Source organism: Mustelus asterias, chromosome 1 (genome assembly GCF_964213995.1).
Source record: "Mustelus asterias chromosome 1, sMusAst1.hap1.1, whole genome shotgun sequence".
In the NCBI taxonomy this organism is placed as follows: domain Eukaryota; kingdom Metazoa; phylum Chordata; class Chondrichthyes; order Carcharhiniformes; family Triakidae; genus Mustelus; species Mustelus asterias.
Window position 1 is genome coordinate 25,699,450 of NC_135801.1, and position 20,499 is coordinate 25,719,948.

Consider the following 20,499-nt stretch of genomic DNA (forward strand, 5'->3'; position numbering starts at 1 on the left):
TGCTCAATTAACCCTAGTGTCAGAGGGATTAGCAGAGTAAGTATGAGGGGTTATGGGAATAGGGCCTGGATGGGATTGTGATCGGTGCAGACTTGATGGGCCGAATGGCTTCCTTCTGCACTGTAGGGATTCTATGAATAAGTCTTTTGGCCCAATTTTCAGGCTACCCCACCCCTGTTAAAGTAAATTTCGGCAAGTTTAAATCATCTTTGTCTGGTCCTGATGTAATCTTTAGTCTATTGGTCTTGAAAAATCTTCAAGTAATCATTAATCAATCATCCCCAAAGAGTCCTCCAGTAATCTTTAATCAATCGAACTCCAAGAGTGCTGAAGTAATCTTTAATCAGTTGTCCCTGAAGAGTTCCAAAGTCATCTTAAATAAATTGAACTCCAAGAGTCCTGAAGTGATCTTTAATCAATCTTCCTTGAAGAATCTTGAAGTTCCACAACCTGAAGGAGTCATAAAGTAATCTTTAATTTAATCTTAAAGGGAAATTAGATAAGTAAACGAGTGAGAAAGGAATAAAATTAAGGGCGGCACAATGGCAAGCGCTGCTGCCTCACAGCAGCAGGGACCCTGGCTCAATTCCCACTGTAGGGATTCTATGATTCTATGAAAAGGTTATGCTAATAGTATTAGATAAAGTAGTGTGGGAAGAGCTGGCTCATGTGAAGCATAAACACCTGCATGGACAAGTTGAGCCAAATGATATGTTTCTGTACTTTGTGTTCTATGTAATCAATTGACCCAAAAGTCCTAAAGTAATCTTTGGTTAATGGGATCTTCATTTCAGTACCTAGTACATCCAATGCAAAACGACTAATGTCCATGCATGCCCTATAAAGAGAATCAACATATCAAGCTCAGTACCCAGCATCAATATTATTACCAATAGTGTTGCACTGATTTCTTATTCTACTCATGCAAATTGCACATCCTTACTTATTTTATATTTCTGAATATCAAGTAATGTTCTCAATGGGCAAATTCTGCAGCACCATGCGTCAGGAAAGCTGATGAGTGATGGCGACGGGAAATTGCAGGATCTGGAGAGCAAGTTTATTATGCTGCTCAATTAAAAGAGGATTATCTGAGATGAGATATCCCTTTGCTGGCATAGAACAGCTTAAGCATAGGGAATAAAAGTAATGTTGGTTAAACATGAAGAAGATAATGTAAAACAGAGAAATTTGGAATTCAAATGCAAAGGTATATTGGAATGCTGTTTAGTAGGGTTTCATTCTAAAGGGTAGACGGTTAAGTCTCTTTCAGGGTTGAGGAGAGTAAAACAATCTCTTCTATTAGGTGGGGCTGTTATAATTTGGATGGTTAACAACATTAACATTACCCTTACATTAACAACCTGAATTAAACCAGTTGCTGAAACAGTTGAGACAGAGGCCTCTGCACAAGCAATACAAAGTACAAGCAAAGAGTTTGGGTGTTTAGTGGTTTTTTCCTTTGGGTGAAGAGGTTAACTGAGAAACAACACAAATAAATGAAAGTAAGAGTCATTGTAATAAAGTGATATAAGTAAGTAAAGTAGGGCAAGGGAAGTAAAGTTAGTGTAAGGGTGGTCTGTTGATAGTATTCTTATATAAGCATTTTTTTAAACAAAGGGAGTAAATAGGGGTAGGGGTAGAGATGGCAGGAGAGCCCGCACCTGTGACATGCTCCTCCTATGCTATGTGGCAAATCATGGAAGTTTCACTTATCACTGGTTGACCATGTGTGCAGGAAGTGTGTCCAACTGAGGCTACTAGCTTGCTGCATTTCAGAGCTGGAACTGTGGCTGGATTCACTGAAGAGCATTCATGATGCTGAGCAAATCATAAGAAGCACATTCAGTGAGGTGGTCACACTGCAGGTGAATGCTGAACAGGCAGGAAGGACATGGGTGGCCATGAGGCAGAGTAGTGGAAGGGCGGTAGTGCAGGAGACCCCTGTGGCCATCCCCCTTTCTAACAGATGTACCATTTTGGATACTGTTGGGGGGGATGACTGTGCAGTGGAAAGCAATGACAGCCAACTTAATGACACAATGGGTGGTCTGCTACACAAGAGGGAAGGAGGAAGAATAGGAAGGCTATAATGGTAGGGGATTCAATTGTAAGGGGAACAGACATGTGTTTCTCTGGCTGCAAAAGACTCTCCAAAATTATTAGTTACAAGTAAGGCTTACATTAACACTGCAATGAAGTTACTGTGAAATTCCCCTAGTCACCACAGTCCGGTGCCTGTTCGGATTAATGCACCTAACCAGCATGTTTTTCATGATGTGGGAGGAAACCGGAGTATTTGGAGAAACCCACGCAGATACTGAGAGAATGTGCAAACTCCACGCAGACAGTAACCCAAGCCGGGAATTGAACCCTGGTCCCTGGCTCTGTGAAGCAGCAGTGCTAACCACTGTGCTACCGTGCCGCCCCAGGTACCAGGGTCAGGGATATCATTGAATGGCTGCAGGGCATTCTGAAGCGCACCCGAAGGTTATGCACATGGATTGGATACAATGTTGGATCTCCACGTGAGAGGTGGATCCCCAGATAGGGGAATGTTCCACATTTGGGAGAGTTTAATCCTTGATCTTGGTGGTGGGAATCTGGATCTCACTGCCTGAAAGGGTGGTGGAGGCAGAGACCCTCGTAACAATTAAGAAATATTTAGATGTTCATCTGCGATGCCGGGGAATACAAGGCGATGGGCCAAGTGCTGGAAAATGGGATTAGAATAGTTAGGTAGTTGTTTTTGACCGGTGCATATACGATGGGCCGAAGGGCCTTTGCCGCACTCTAGACCTCTCATTCTATAACTATAGATGTTTATGAATGAAGACAATAGGGCAGATCTTGCTGCAAATATAACGAATCAGGCAGCAAATAAGAGAGATATCATAAGTTGCAACTCTCGACAACTTGATTTGTGCCACTCCACCAGTTGCTCCGAAAGAGCTGGAATGGGGGATAGAGAGAGTCTCCAGTTTAGCCAAAATGACCATAGAATCCCAATTTTTGGAAATCCCACCTCTGATTCTAGCATTCACCATTTTCGCCAATGGGGTAACAGGGGGTTAGTTGTACTTTGCACATCCGTGGTTCATGGAGGCAACAGCACACATAAAAGTGCCACTGCCTTTGTTATTTGGATATCCAAAACATGACTCATGGGCTTTCGACCTTTTGAGAAAAGGTCTAAATCTGTCTGAGTTATTTGGAGAGGTAGTGTACCCTTTGGGATGGGTTGAGGTACCTCTTTTGGAAAAGGTACAGGGATCCGTTTGGGAGAAGTAAGGTTTCCTCTGGGAGAGGGGTACCTCTTTTGGAAAAGGTACAGGGATCCGTTTGGGAGAAGTAAGGTTTCCTCTGGGAGAGGTCAAATGCCCATTGAGATTGTTAAAACTGGACATAAATCTGCATAAAAAGTGATAAACTTATTGAAACTGTCAAGCTGTCGATGCATTTGCATTTCCTTTCCATAAATAATTTAAAAATAAACAATCCCTGCAATTTAAAAAAATCAGTGTTTGCAATTTCACTGTCTGTTGACACCTGAAGGCTATCATTATAAATTTTTTGCAATAGTTTTCATACTCTTTCATTATCACAATAGGATGCCTGTCAGTTCACAGTTTGATTGACTGCTCCAAGTGTTTACAAAGTCTTTGATGTGGGCTATGAATGCTAATGCTTGTTTATTAAGGGATTAAGCACACAAATAAAACTTTTATCGTGGATTAAGTGGTTAAAAGAATTCAAATGTAATAAATGTTTCTTTATAAATATTTAAGATAAAATAGCCTGCAATAGGCATATAACTTTATTTTCATCTCAGCATGGCTCCTGAGATCTGCCCATGGTAGATACTGGGTGAATTTGCACACAAATTATTAGTGAGAAGGGGGCGGATGGGGGTATGGGTTGGTATGAGTGGGCAAAGAGCCATTGGGGTAGGCAAAGGGGCATATGTAGATATGAAGTATGTGGAGGACAAAGGTATTGAGTGGGCAGCATTATGTGACACCGGTTAGCATTCATGGGGCATAGGGAGCGAGTAGCAGCTGATAGCCAGAAGGCTGTTGTTTGTTAAGTAGTTGGGACAGTGTCAGAGCACCAAGGCCAAATTTTCACTCAGATTGCCTTGGTACCCAGCAACCCCTGTTGCCGTCTTGGCACTACTTCTGGGAGCAGCGGACCCAACCCCATTAACATCTCCACCCCTGCCCCGTTAGCATAAGGAGCAAAAATATGTTTACAAGACTGACCTTTTTCTTCATCAACTTCCCACTTTCAAAGGAAGCGGCATGGTAATTTTTGTAGGAGAGGACAATGTGGCACTTCGCAGGTATCCTACGAAATAGTGAAATGGTGGGGTGGCACGCTGGCACAGTGGTTAGCACTGATGCCTCACAGTGCCAGGGACCCGGGTCCGATTCCCTGCTTGGGTCGCTGTCTGTGTGGAGACTGCACGTTCTCTCCGTGTCTGCGTGGGTTTCCTCAGGGTGTTCCGGTTTCCTCCCACAGTCCGAAAGAGGTGCGGATTAGGTGCACTGGCCATGCTAAATTCTCCCTCAGTGTACCCGAACAGGCACCGGAGTGTGGCGACGAGGAGATTTTCACAGTAACTTCATTGCAATGTTAATGTAAGCCTACTTATGACACTAATAAATAAACTTACAAGGAAAAGGCATGCTGATGCCTAATTCAGCAGGGGGAGTGGACAGAGAGAGCCTGGCAGGAGGTGACCATCACACGTACTTGGTGAAACTCCGCTTTGCTGGAATGGCAAATTGAGGTCGATGAGTGTGGTTATCAGATGTCCTCCATCTCTGCTGAAGTTGAATTTTAGAACTAACACTGCTGCTTTGGGCACTCGGCCATTGAGAAAGTGGTCTCACTCATGGATTCCCCTTGAAGGCCAAGGTTGCTCATTACAACTAGGGGAGAACCAACACAAGCTACAACTAGAGCAGAAAATGCTGGAAAATCTCAGCAGGTCCAACAGCACCTGTGGGGAGAGAATAGAGCCAACATTCCGAGTCTAGATGACAAAGGGTCTATTCGGAGGAAACCCATGCAGACACTGTCAGACCTGTTGAGATTTTTCTATTTTTGTTTCAGATTCCAGCATCCGCAGTACTTTGCTTTGTGCTCTAACCAACACAAACTCTAAAGATGTGCAGGTTAGGGCGAATGGCCATGGAAAATGCCCCTTAATGTCAGGGAGACTAGCAGGGTAGATATGTGAGGTTACTGGGATAGCGTCTGGGTGGGATTGTGGTCGTCGCAGACTCGATGGGCCAAATGGCCTCCTCCTGCACTGTAGGGATTCTACGATCCTATGAATACAAGCTGACTGTGATGAGGCAGCGGTCGGAGTTTGAAGAGGTGGCACTCATCCTTTTTATCTATAGATGGCAATGGGAAAGATGTACTTGGAGACATTGTGCCATCACTCAGCAAATCCATTGATTATAATTTTTCATAAACTGACCTCCTGTCTGAATCCTAAAAGCTGGATGACATCTGTTGAACAGTTGCATAACACACTAAAGGTTTTTATGGTTTCACTTGCCTTGGCGAAGACAGATCCATTTTAAACAGCCCTGACCACAAGAAGAATGATGACTAAACTATATTAACTGCAAGGAGAGGAGCGAAAGAACATTAATAAACATTACCTCTCAGACAAATTAAGGCCGCTGTTAGCCAAGGACAAAATCTTGGGTTACTATGGAACCGGAGGACTGACTGGACGTCTTGAGATAAGAATTTAATAGGCATTAACTTGCATTATGAAGTAACTGACTAAACTTTGAACCAACCATGTGCAACACAGAGGAAAAGCATACCAAAAGGAAGCAGTCATTGTGTGTGGATACAAAGACTATAAAAACTAAACAGTGCCTCGCAACTGCACTGAGGTTGGCTAGGTCAGACAGGTCCTGGTCTGATGGAAAGAACACCAATAAAGGTTCAATAGACTTAGAGTGGTTGGCAGTTTGGTTAATAGAGCTTTTGAAGCTTTCAGGATGTTTAGTTAGTTAAATAAAGATAATTGCTGTGAGAGATGGGTTATTCATTTGTTACGTAAAGGCAAATTCAAATCCGCTACTCCACCCGAGCAACCAATCTGAGTGGTGTGGAAGTGATAAATAGTTCCTACAAATGGGCTCCCAAGCAAGGTTCTGAGCACTGGAATATGATGATAGATTAGGAACCACAAGAAAAGGAAAGCTGAAAGATATAAAGTGCTTAAACCGGAAGAGAGATACGAAATAGGTATGCAAAACATCAGAGCAGAAGGACTGGTTAGGGTCAATGGTCCAAAGAAGCATTCTTTCTATGAACCCACAGTGAATAAGAAATAAGTTGAATGAATAATAGGTGCAACTTGGAGAGTTTAACATGATAGTTACTGCAAAAACATGGTGAAGAGTGAGGGTGGGAGAGTGTGGTATATCTAGAGGCAAGGTGCATGGGAAAAGTTAAGTGCCCTAAAATTGACGTTGTGTTGGGATCCCAACATCGTGACGCTTCTTCTGATTGTCACCCAGATAACTTTGAAGGCAAGCGGGGAGCACACCACTTGGTGCTGTCAAATAAGGTATTTAAATATTCCAAGAGATAATTAAATATAGTTTTAACAGCCAGGACATCTCTTTCTCAAGCTGTAAAGAGCTTGCCAGGGTCAACCAGGCAAGTGCACAGCAGATTGGGAAGTGTTTGATCAGTGAAACTGAACAGTTCTATCCATTGCCAGGTGAAAGGCTGCAGGTCATGACACTCCTTCACAGAGTCCTTTTGCTGCTTTACAAGTGATTGCCAACTTTTTGAAATCTTTTCACCTGTCGTGTGTTTCACTCACCTTCAGAAACAATCCCTTGCTTCGCCAAGCTTTGCTGACAGCTTATGTTGCTCCATCTTGCACCTTTGTTGAGGGACAAGAAAAGTGGCGGCAACATCAGAAGCAGCTTCATTCTCCATAGCCACATGCTCCTCAATACTGCAGAGGAGAAGAATGTAGAGATCCAGCTTGAAGGAGGTGAGATCCCAGAAGAGGGATATACAGGTGAAGGGTTAACTATCTTGTCATGTCATTGCACCGGTGCCTCCAGAGGCTCAGGTTTTTGTGGCTGGTCAGTATTGATATCCAAAGACTCCTGGAACTACCTGGCACTGGGACAGGTGGGCATGTAGTGCCAGTGGCCGTCAGGTGCCTGTCACTATCCCTGCGCACATAGGAATGATGTGAATGCATTGGATACAGAAGCAATTTACAAGAATGGTTCCAGGAATGAGAAACTTTAGTCATGAAGATAGATTGAAGGGGATGGGACTCTCTCCTTGGAGAGAAGAAGGCTAAGAGGAGATTTGATAAGAATGTTCAAAATCATGAGGGGGATGGACAGAATAGATAGGGAGAAACAGTTCCCATTTGTAAAACAATCAATAACGAGAGGGCACAAATTCAATTGATTTGCAAAAGAATCAAACAAGATGTGAGAAAAATCTTTTTCACACAGCAAGTGGTTCGGGTCTGGAATGCACTGCAAGTGTGGTGGAGGCAGATTCAGTTGAAGCATTTAATCGGGCATTAGACAATTACTTGGATAGAAACAGTGTGCAGGGGTATGGGAATAAGGCAAAGGAATAGGACTAAGTCATGTTACTTGCTTGGAAAGCCCACAATGGACCAAATGGACTCATTCTGCACTGTCACAATTCTGTGATTCCATGATGTCCAATCCCAACTGCTCCATCATTGATAGCCCTGCCTTCAGTTGCCTTGGCCCCCAAGGTCTGAAATACCTTCCATACACATTTCTGCCAGTATACCTTGCTTTCCTCCTTCAAGGCACTTCTTAAAGCCTATCTCTTAGACAAAGCTTCTGGTTATCTAATGTTGCCAGTGTCATACTTCGTTTTATAATGGTTCTGTGAAATTCCTTGGTGTGTTTCATTTTGTCAAAGGCATTATGTAAATATTTGTTGTTTTTGGCGATGATAAAATTAAATAGCAGAATAAGCTAACGGGATGAAATGGCCTACTCCTATTCTTATGTTCCTAGTGACATTTCTCTTTTGTATGAAGAATCGTTCAAACCAGAAGAACACGGCACCATTCCTCAGAGGAGCAGCAAAAAGCACAATTAAGAAGGAATTAACTGGAAAGAGGGGCAAAGAATTAAGATACTGCATGACAAAAGTCAAAGAGATTGTGCAGGAGAACATGGAGATAATTTCAACAGTGCTAATCTCAGGCTTTTCGCAGTGTACACATGTTACAGAGTCATAAAGCAATACAGCACAGAAACAGGCCCTTCGGCCCAACTAATCCATGTCGACCATGGTGCCCTCCCAGCTAGTCCCAATTGCCACATTTGGCTCATATCCCTCTAATCCTTTCCCACCCATGTACTTATCCAAATGTTTTTTAAATGTTGCTATTGTACCTACCTCAACCACATTCTCTGACATCTCATTCCATATTCACACCACCCTCTGCATGAAGAAATTTTCCCTCAGGTCCCTTTTAAAATCTTTTCCCCCTCACCTTAAAGCTATGCGCTCTCGTTTGCAATTCCCCTTCACTGGGAAAAAGACTGTGTGAGTTCATCCTATCTATGCCCCTCATGATTTTACACACCTCAGTAAGGTCACCCTTCATTCTCCTAAATTCCAAGGAATAAAGTCCTAGCCTGGCCAAGCTTTTCCTATAACTCAGGCTCACTAATCCTGGCAACATCCTTGTAAATCTTCTTTGCACCCTTTCCAGTTTATCAATGTCTTTCCCATAACAGGGTGACCAAAACTGTACACTGTACTCCAAATGCAGCCTCACCAATGTAACAAAATGTTTCAAGTCCAGTACTCAATGCCTTAATAATGAAGGCCAATGTGTTAAACGCCTTCGTCACCACCGTCTACCAGTGACGCCGCTTTCAACGAACTATGTTCTTGTACTCCTAGGTCCCTCTGTTCCTCAACACTCCCCAGGGCCCTACCATTCACTGTATAATTCCGACCCTGGTTTGACTGCGTTATAAAAGAGTTCCATACAATAACTTGGCATTGACACTCGAAGCGTAACAAAAGGGCCAGGTAAGCAATAGAATTTAAAAAGCACACTGGAAAATTGTTGAAGTTGCTGTGCGAAAAGACAAGTGTTTTCAGCATGATCTGCCTTTATTGTAAAAAGGAAAATGTCTCGAAAAGTGGGTCTGGATAAGTGGAAATACCTGATCTGCAAATGAAAGACCATCTTAAAAGAAAGTGTCTGCTGTCATGTTTGTTTTAGGTGTCAGCAGCACCCACTGCTAAAGATCTCTGCCGTTAATTAATTTTTAATTCCTGCGGTTGGTTAAAAAAATGCTAATGCTCTTGAGTCTTTGTCGTTTATGTCTTCAAAATACTTGAAGCGAAAACGAAGCAGACTTTTTCTGAACTTAATTGTATCGTTACATTTTGTGCACATTTGGAAAGATACAAAATCTTGGAAAAATTTAAATAGCATTTTATAATTTATGTGAAATGACACAAGAGTATTTGAGGATATTTGACTCCACCTTTTTTAAATCTAGTAATGAGCTAGGTGGCACGGTGGCACAGTGGTTAGCACTGCTGCCTCACAGCTCTAGAGACCTGGGTTTGATTCTGGGTTTGGGTCACTATCTCCCCATGTCTGCGTGGGTTTCCTCCAGGTGCTCCAGTTTCCTTCCTTGGTCCAAAGATGTGCAGGTTGGGTTGATTGACTATGCTAAATTGCCTCTTACTGTCTCGGGATGTGTCTATTAGAGGGATTAGCAGGGTAAATGTGTAGGGTTAGAGAGTTAGGGCCTGGGTAGGATTGTTGTTGGTGCAGAGTTGATGGGCTGAATGGCCCCCTTCTGCACTGTAGGTTTTCTAAGCCTTTCTATACTGACAGTAGTGTCTTCATATTTAATTCAGTGTGCAAGAACTTTTGTGCTGACTGTACGTTTCAATGTATTGGGTATTATTAAAATCAAATGAAATTTTAAGCACATATTTTTCCACAGTGATCGAACAAAATTATGATTTGACAAATTAGCCACAGGCTTTTAAGCAGAATCGTAACATTTCTTCTGTTTTTCTTCCCTACTGAATAAGTGACCACCACATGAACATTAATTAAGAAATACAGCAGTTTTAAGAATTTTTTTCAGTATTCATCAGCAAGACATCAAGTCCCACAGTGTGGTGATAATTTAAAGTTTATTTATGAGTCACAAGTTGGCTTACATTAACACTGCAATGAAGTTTCTGTGAAAATCCTCTAGTCGCCACACTCCGGCGTCTGTTCGGGGACACTGAGGGAGAATTTAGCATGGCCAATGCACCTAACCTGCACGTCTTTTTGACTGGGAGGAAACCGGAGCACCCGGAGGAAACCCACGCAGACACGGGGAGAATGTGCAAACTCTACACAGATAGTGACCCAAACCGGGAATCGAACCTGGGCGCCTGGCACTGTGAGGCAGCAGTGCTAACCACTGTGACACTGTGCCACCTAATCCTAGGGTAAGGAAGACACCTTCAAATTAATTGCAAGCACTACTGCCTCCAACATAACGCCATCAAGCCAGAGCATCATTTGTTTCAGAAGTTGGAATTAGCACGATAAATTGATCTGAATTGTTGTTTCAGGTACTTATGGGAAAACCTGACTTAAAGTTTAAGGGGATATTCAAACTTTTTTAGCGCAGCGGAGGACTCTAGTAGCGGCCAATTCGCACTGGGTGCCCGTGCTAACCACTGTACCACCATTATGCTTCTCTTTGTCTGCATCAAAATGTGCTGCTTGAGAAATGTGTTTAAGACATGCTAATAACTTAGAATTATTGGGCCTCCTGAATGAAGTTCAGAAATAAGAATGAGGGGGTCAGAGGTAGCTCTTCCCCTTAAGGCAGGAACTATAAGAATAGGGGCCCAAGAAGTGTTTTGGAGGTGCTTAGCCTCCGGAAGGGTTAAATAACAAAGGTTTGGGCGAGAATTACTGATCGGCAATAATAAACTATTTTTATATCTTCAGATTGAAAGCAGACAGGATGTTTGATTTACACAACAGTCTTTTGTGTCTGTAGATTAAGAAAGACAGGACAGTTTGATAAATGGTGGTATCTGAACTGTTGCCTCTTATTCCTCCGAGATGTGGTCATGCATCCTAATTATCAAATATAATTCCTTTTCATCTTTTTCAATATTAAAGCTTTTCTAGATCAGTTTAATATTCAGTTTTCTAGACTCCAATTTTAGTTTCAGTTTTATTTGAATTAATAAAGAGAATGCTATTTCCCTTAGAGCTGGAATTGTCACCAGTTTCATGGCTTCTACTTAACATAGCGCGCAGGGAGGCTTCTATTGAACACAGCGCGCAGGGAGGCTAAAAACAAAGGTAAGAGATTTGCCTCTGTATGGACAAGGGGACCTTGCTTGTATACAAATCAACTACAAACTAAAGGTAGGAAGTCAGGAAACTACGCTTTACTGTAAGTATAAGCCAACGCCTTGGGAGAGCACCATCTCCGAGAAGGGCCTCTGGGGCTGACTCTCCCTAGTGAAGAACCATACAATATTTATACATCGTATGTCACATCGGCAAGACATTACTTACATTCCAACATTGTCTGGTTTAGGTCTTAATGGTTCCATAACAAAACATGGACCCAAGTGAGAAGCAACTTTCATGAGGAGATAGAGGACATCAAAAAGGTTAGGTCGAAGGGCCATAAGGCCGAATGGCCTCCTGCTCCTATATTTTTATGTTTCTATGTTTACAGGATGTGGTGTGAAGATTTTCCTTCAATAACTAATTGCTCACTTGTGACTTTATATTCACGGAGTGTACTTGGCCAGGAGTACCTTAAGGTCACTATACTGACCCTGTTAATGGGCTAAATGTACACGTCTAACCAGATGACTGAAATTGTTTGGCTCTGACCTTTAAAGTAGACTTTCTCTCTTTAAGTCTGCTTTCCTCACAAGATCTCACAGACTGTCTTTAATGTCTTTAAAAGCATTTATTTCGCTCATACTTCTTACCTCGAAGACTTGCCCTCTGATCCTTTTTTAGCTGCCTTAGTTTGGAAATTTGCCAGCTAAGCCATCAGTTCATCTGGCTATCAACAACAACTCATATTGTATAGCACTTTAAATGTAAGGACATCAATGATGCAAGATGCTATGCAGAAGAGTTATCAGCCAAAAATGCCAACACAGAGGCAAAGAACAAGGTATTAGGAAGGGTGTTTAAAATCTTGGTCAATGGGATAACTTTTAAGTGGGGTCTGATGGAGGTAGAACATTCTCTAAGATTCAAGTTCCCTGACAGGTATATAAATGAATGGATCATCCTAATGAAATAGTTGTGAATATAGACTGGAGTGTTACTAATGAATCTATTGTGTCTCAACCAATCTGGATATGCATCATCCTCTGATCCACGTTCTTAGACATATGGTCATAGAATTGCAGAATCCCTACATTGCAGGAGGAAGCCAGTCAGCCCATCAAGTCTACACTGACTCCGACAGATCATCCCATCCAGGCTCAATCCCTGTAGCCCCATGTATTTACCCTGCTAATCCCCCCAATCTACACTTGGGACATTAAGGGGCAATTTAGTACAGTCAATCCACATAACCGATACATCTTTGGACTGTGGAAGGGAACCCTCACACACGGGGAAAATGTGTAAATTCCACACAGTCACCCAAAGCCAGAATTGAACCTGGGTCCCTGGTGCTGTGAGGCAGCAATGCTAACCATTGTGCCAGCATGCCGCCCCCAAATATGTTTTGTATTTAACCTTTAATGAATAATCTTCATTTAATATCATTTTAGTATAAATTACACCAAAATTCTTCTATGGTAAAATGATCAAAATATTTCTGGGTATTGTTTTTTTTAAATTCATTCGTGGGACATGGGCGTCAGTGGCTGACCAGCATTAATTACCCATCCCTAGTTGCCCTTGAGAAGGTGGTGATGAGCTGCCTTCTTGAGTCGTTGCAGTCCAGGTTCTGTGGGTTGACCCACAATGCTGTTAGGGAGGGAATTCCAGGATTTTGACCCAGCGACTGCGAAGGAATGGCGATATATTTCTAAGTCAGGATGGTGAATGGCTTGGAGGGGAACTTGCAAGTGTGGTGTTCGCATGTATCTGCTGCCCTTGTCCTTCTAGATAGAAGTAGTCCTGGGTTTGGAAGGTGTTGTCCAAGGATCTTTGAATTGCTACAGTGCATCTTGTAGATAGTACACACCGCTGTTACTGAGCGTCAGTGATGGAGGGAATGGATGCTGGTAGATTGGTGCCAATCAAGCGGGTTGCTTTGTCCTGGATGGTGTCAAGCTTCTTGAGTGTTGTGGAGCTGCACTCATCCAGGCAAGTGGGGCTTTGGGGAGTCCGGAGGTGAGTTACTCACTGCAGTATTCCTAGCCTCTGACCTGGTCTTGTAGCCTATGTGGTGAGTCCAATTGAGTTTCTGGTCAATGGTAACCCCAAGGATGTTGACTGTGCACATTGCACACAAAGACTACACAATTTGAAAGTGTAGTGCATGCTTTTTTTGGTGCTTTGGATGAGTCTAGCGTCTAAAATGACAAAAATGTATCTGCACAGTTCTGGTGATAGACATTTTGGATATAATTGTAGTGAGGTCATTTGCGTGGAGTCACGGAGGGCCCTCTGGAAGTATACAGACCAGGCAGATCAAGATGTCAATCTGCTGCTTTGATGCCAGTGCTACCATTTTGTAAGTCAACATTTCAATAATGTCCACTCTTAGCTTCACATAGGTGACCATGTATTCAGCAGCAGGAAGGACCAGCAGCATAACAGAGAGGATGAGTACTGGGCAGAATAAGCTGCTGGAGAGAGAGGAGGAAATGGATGGGCAGGGATCTCAGCACGAGGACATATTTGTTCAGGGAGCAATTTACTCTATCTTGGCGAGGCCAGTGTGCCACATGTGTTTGAACCACCAGGACAAATCAGAGAGTGGTTACTGAGCTCTACAATGGCCACATGGCCACTGACATCGGGTGCACAATTAAAGCAAATGTGGGCAGCACACATATAATAAGAGCCATACTGACCACGTGAAATGTGATCTAACAGATAATTGACATACTTGAACAGTGCATCCAGAGCCTGACCACTTTGGGGGAGCCTTTTCCTTTATTAAGGTCTTTGCCGCCTCCCAGAAATAAGCCCATCTTTCCTGAAACTCCATGTTTGAATCCTTTGAATTAGGTTCTCACTTCCCATAATACTGAAATGGCTCTTGCCAAAATTAAAATTGACATTCTATGTTCCTGTGAAAATTGTAAGCTATCCTTCATATCATTTTGGCCTACCTGTTACTCCTTGGATCACCACCTTTACATGGTGGGAAGGCTTGTGAACTCTGATAATCTATTTGAGGGATGCCATTGAGAACTCCTTGCTCCTGGTGCAGGAAACCCACGGTGGTAAGGCAGGTTCCAGGGGGTTGGGGAGGTGCCAGTAAAGTACAGTCCAAAATGTCCTTCATGGCAGAACAGATGAAGGAAGACTGTGAGTCTCATGAGCTCTGAAGGCAGAAGAAGCAACAAGATGTCCTTGTCATTCTGGTCTGACATGCTACCAAAAATTTATCACCAACTTGTCACGATTGTGCAGACAATGACAACACCCCAAGGCCCCCATGTTAAATAAGGTTATGCCAGAGCTGTCTTTGACACAGATGACCCCGCCATACATTCTCAAGGCTTCTGCACCATCTTACAGCTGGGTGAGGCTGCCTTTGCCTGGTTCCGTTCCTATCTCTCTACTCTTAGCCAGTGAATCATTTGCAACATCTTCTCTTCCCACTCACACATTATTACCTCCAGTATCCCCAAGAATCTATCAGGCTATCCCGAGTCCCAACCTATTTCTCATCTACGTGCTGCCCCTCTGCAACATCAGCCACAAACACCAGGGATCAGGGATGTCAGTTACGTGGAAAATTTGAGGTTGTCTCCCTCGGGAGGAGGAGGTTGAGAAGAGACCCGAGGGGTCTGGACAGAGCGGATAGGGAGAAATTGTTCCCATTGGCGGAAGGCTCAAGAACCAAGGGTTTCAGGAAAACGGCAAAAGAACTAGTGGTGACATGAAGAAAATCTTTCGGTGCGTGTGGTTGACACCTGGAATGTATTGCCTGTGAGTGTGATAGAGGCACAGCCAATTGTGCCTTTCAAAAGGGAATTGGTTGATTATTTGAAGAGAGAGGATTTGCAGGGCAATGGGGAAAGCAGGGGTGCAGTTGTGGTGGGGGCAAGGGGGGCAGTAGTCATGCGATTTGCTGAGTTGCTCTTGCCACATGGACAGATTGGGCTGAACAACTTCTTACTATGCGCCACTCATTCTATTATCCTGTTCTATCATTCAGTTTTCACATGTATGCCAATAACACGCAGCTCTATCAGTATACAACCTCTCTTGACTCATTTACAGTTTGAATTCTTAAACGGCTTATCCTAGACGTTAACCTATTTCTATCTTGGTACCATCCCCTAGCTCTTGTCCTGCCTTCGTTCCTCTCCTGCTGAACCTCCATTCATGCCTTTGTTACCTCTAGACGAGACTATTCTAACACAATCCTGGTTGGCCTCCCACATCCTACTCTCTGCAAACATGAGGGCATCCAAAACCCTGCTGCTTATATACTTGCTCATACCAAGTCCCACTCATTGGTTACCTTTGTGCTCACTGGCACTGGCTCCTGGTGACGCAATGCTTCGATCTCACATGAGCAACCACCAGCTCATATACTGACACTGCGCACACCTTAGTGGATAGCTTAGAGTTGGAATCTGCAGATGGTGAGACATTAGGTATGAATGAATATCTGCATTCCCTGACACCTGTCTGTGGACTGAGTTCTTGAAGATACACCTCAGGAGTGCAGAATTTAACACTAAGTGCATGACTTGACTCTTAAAGTGGTAGCACAATAACACAACGTCTACCCAAATATATAACATTTCCAAACTCACTTTCTGGCAAGTTGGCAACTGTGCTAACATTGTCCCCACCCTAGCTCAACCTTCTTTCCAATTCATGGTGTCACCCCTGTCTACCTCTGTAATCTTCCCTAGCCTCATAACACTCCAAGGTATCTGCGTGCCTCAAATTTGATATTTTTGAGCATTCCTAATTTTAATCACTCCACCATCGGGGGGCGAGGGCCTAGTGGTATTATCACTAGACTATTCATCCAGAAACTCAACTAATGTTCTGGGGACCTGGGTTCGAATCCCGCCATGGCACATGGTGGAATTTGAATTCAATAAAAATATCTGGAATTAAGAATCTACTGGCGATTATGAAACTATTGTCAATTGTCAAAAAAACCCATCTGGTTCACTAATGTCCTTAGGGGGAGGAAATCTGCCGTCCTTACCTGGTCTGGCCTATATGTGACTCCAGAGCCACAGCAATGTGGTTGACTCTCAACTGTCCTTGGGCAACTAGGAATGGGCAATAAATGCTGGCCCAGCCAGTGATGCCCATGTCCCATGAATGAATAACAAAAAAAGCTGTGGCTTTGGCTGAGTCCTAAGCTCTGAAATTCTCACCCTACACCTCTCTGCCTCCATTAAGTTCCCCTTGAAGCTTATCACCCTCTTTGCAAGCATTTAGCCATCTGTCCTACTGTCTCATTATGGTTCCACATTAAATTTTATTTTGTAATGCTCCTTTGACCAGGGGCAATTTATTACATTACTTCCACAGTGCTCTGAGCACAGCCCTCTGCCCAGTTAGTGCCTGGCTCATCCTCTGTGCTCCTTGACAATGACCACTGATCCGTCAATGCAACATGCCTCTCATTGTTCATGCTCAATTGTTCTTCGTCTGTACACTGCCTCATTATAGTCCTCATCTGAGTCAGCTGCAGCAGAATACATTTCCTACTGTATATGTTGCCACTCGTGAGGATAAAAGAAAGTGGAGTCGAAGCACATGGGTTGGTTGCTGTCAACAAGGCAGGTTCATTCAGTTGTTCACTGTAAAAGGCTTGGGCTAGACTGACTAAAAGTTCACGATGCAGCCAATGATACCACAAACTAAATGTTACATATGTTGGGGCATAACCCTTTTAAGGGAATGGGTCAGGTGACCCTGGGTGTGGGTGATCTGCCCGGGAGTCACCCTGGGAGATCAGTGGCAGTTCGGAGTGTAGAGCAAGTGAGACCTACAATGAATATCTGCATTCCCTGACACCTGTCTGTGGGGTGAGTTCTTGAAGATACACCTCAGTAGTACAGAGTTTAACACTAAGTGCATGACTTGACTCTTAAAGTGGCAGCACAACAACACAACATTTACCCAAATATATAACATTTCCAAACTCACTTTCTGGCAAGTTGGCGACTGTGCTAATATTGTCCCCATCCTAGATGCTGGTCACTCATACCCAAGGTACCCAATGTCTCACCATCTGCAGATTCCAGCTCTAAGCTATCCACTAAAGTGTGCTCAGTGTCAGAATACGAGCTGGTGGTTGCTCGTGTGAGATCAAGTTTCTTCATCAATGTCCTCCTGCCCTTCTCACCTCCTTCTCTCCCACCGCTGCCAGCCCAGAATGTAGTTCTTGGGGGATAAAAGCAGAAGAGTGGTGGAGAAACTCAGCAAGTTTGGCAGTACCTGTGGAGAGAAAAACAGAGTTAGCATTTCGAGTCCAGTATGACTCTTTTTCCAAAGCGAAAATCGTTGACCGACAAGAAAAGACAGGGCACCAGCAATCATCACCCAAATTCAAATCAGAAGAAGAATCATACTGAGCTCGAAACGTTAACTTTGTTTCTCTCTCCACAGATGCTGCCAGGCCTGCTGTGTTTTTCCAGCACTTTCTGTTTTTATTTCAGATTTTCACCATCTGCAGTCTTTTGCTTTTACTGCAGCTCTTGCGGCTTTCACACGAGGAAGACACAGGGGTCAGGTGCTGAGGACATGGCATTGGGGGTGGTGTTAGAGAGGGAACCAAGCAGTACAGACTTGTAAATCAGAGGAGGTTGTGGGCCCAGTGGGATGTGAGGAAGTGGATTTGGGAAGGGCATCAGCTTTGATGGTGGCCAAAGCCTTGGTCAGGGCCACTCCAATGATGGCCAGCATTGTACTCTTCCATGGTGAGAAGGATCTGTCACCATTCATGTCCCCTCTGGGTATGTGCCACCTGATACTGCAAAAAAGAGAAAAGTGGCTCAGCCAGTGTAGTGCTTTGGAGACCTTTGCTGCCTAGTAGAGAGTTGGTCATCTATGGTTTGGCATGAATCTGGTAAATGATGGGACATTGGAACCAAAATAACCTAACAGGGTTACCATGACACTTTGACATAATGCTTCGTGTTTGATGGATGCGGTTGTCATGGTAGCATAGCGTGTATGGAGGTGATGGCTCAGTGGTATTATCACTAGACTATTAGAGATGCAGCTGTGAGCTTTACAGCAGTGCCATGTATGTGAGGGTGAGATGAGGCTAAATTTAGTCATGAGTCGCGATTGATGGAGATTCCTAGTAAGTAAGTGATGGAGCTGTGGTGCATTGAGTGGCTCGTTGTGGGCTACAGCAATTAAAAATACATTTACTGTCCTTGATCATTTGTGCGAGTACAATGAACTTTTCACGGCACTGCACCCACTTACTCGGGGCTAGACTCCTGGAATTAATCGTGTCAGCTATCCGGTCCGTCTGCCTCCCGAGAGTTCACCTGGAGGGCCTCCTGCACTCCCTCCGGATAAATGATACCTCTCTTCCTCTACACTGCCTTAGCCAAGGCTTTCAGTGCAGTATCAGGAAATCCTGGAGCCCGTTCTCTGCTGTGTTCTGCCATTCTTGTATATTTGCCAGTTCAAACTCACTTGTACGATGACTTGCGTTGCAGCCAAATTGCAGGGTCACGTTTAAAAAGTCCAAGTTGGCTCTTCATACTGCTGGCTAACTTAAACTGGTTCCTTCCAATTTCGTGCCCTCTGCCCAGGCATTAGAGCCACTCAACAGTGAACATTGGCTGCTTGCTGGCATCATTTCAATGAGCAGGCAGCCCACAGATCCCAATGCTCATTTTCAGGTTGATTGAATATCGTGCAAAATAATTTGTTGCTGTGCAGGTGGGATGCAATGAACTGCCTGGACATTCAATTCCTGGAAACCACCAGGCAACGGCTGGAATTATCTAGAAAATTCATACCCACGGTCTGACCAGTCCGGGCAAGCCTGAAGGGGCTCCCTGGGCTCCGGCGAAAAGAGATTTCCCAAGAGAGGCAAAGAGTCACCCGAGCGGGGGAGATGGCGCTTCTGCTCCCAGCTTCTTACTCTGTTGCTGGGATAGAAAAATTGGAAGGCCTTGAAATTAAACTTGGAAAGCTTTCTGCCAAGAGTCTCAGTTAGAGTCACTCAAGTTGTGATAATTTGATCAAAGGAATGCTACTGCCTGCTACTTACATTATAGCTGGAAGAAAATTGCCTCATCGTTTTAACAGCTGTTAACACAGCTCAAAGAGAAACCCCCAAGATGATGAAGGGACCTGGTGAGGGGTCTTCAAACACAGCTGTGCCAGTGGTGGTGTGGGTCACACTGACACATGGAAGAAAAAGTATTTTTGCTGTTCTAATAATGGCATCCAACAATTGGCGTCGCAAAATGGACATGGTTGCAGCAGAATGCATTCTATGGGGCGTAACATTGGCGCAGTGGTTAGCACTGCTGCCTCACAGCTCCAGGGAACCAGGTTCACTTGGGTGACTGTCTGTGTGGTGTTTGCACATTCTGCCCACGTCTGCGTGGCTTTACTCAGGTGCTCCAGTTTCCTCCCACAGTCCAAAGATGTGCAGGTTAGGTGGATTGGCCATGCTAAATTGCCCCTTAGTGCCCAAAGATAAGCAGGTTAGGTGGATTGGCTATGCTAAATTGCCCCTTGGTGTCCCAAGAGGTTAAGGTTATGGGAATCAATGCGGGGTTACAGGGAAAGGACAGGAGCTAGGTCTGGGTAAGATGCATTGTCGGGGAATCAGTGCAGACTCAATGGGTCGAATGGCCTCCTTCTGCACTTTAAGGATTCTAGGATACAAGGAAAGAAGAGCATTAAGCAGTCATGCAGATAGAGCAAAACACAGGGATTAGAGAAGCGACAGAAAAGAGTGTCAGATTGCCTTTTTTGTTAACCGAAGAAAATTCGACACAAGATAATCTGGTGACTGCAGCTTAAATGAGGCAAGTTTACCACAGTACTTCATACCATTTAAATTATGCAAACCAACACTATGCAAACAAAATGCCTCCAAGAATTTTTCCTGACTCTGAGATTGCGAGAAAAATGTCAAATGGACGAATGAAAGCAACCAGCGTAGCAGATTTCATCTTGGCACCAAAATCACAAGAAGTTTTGCTTAAGGGGTTGGATGCTGCACATTTTTTGTTCAGTTGAATCTGATGCCTCCAACTAAGGAAATAAGA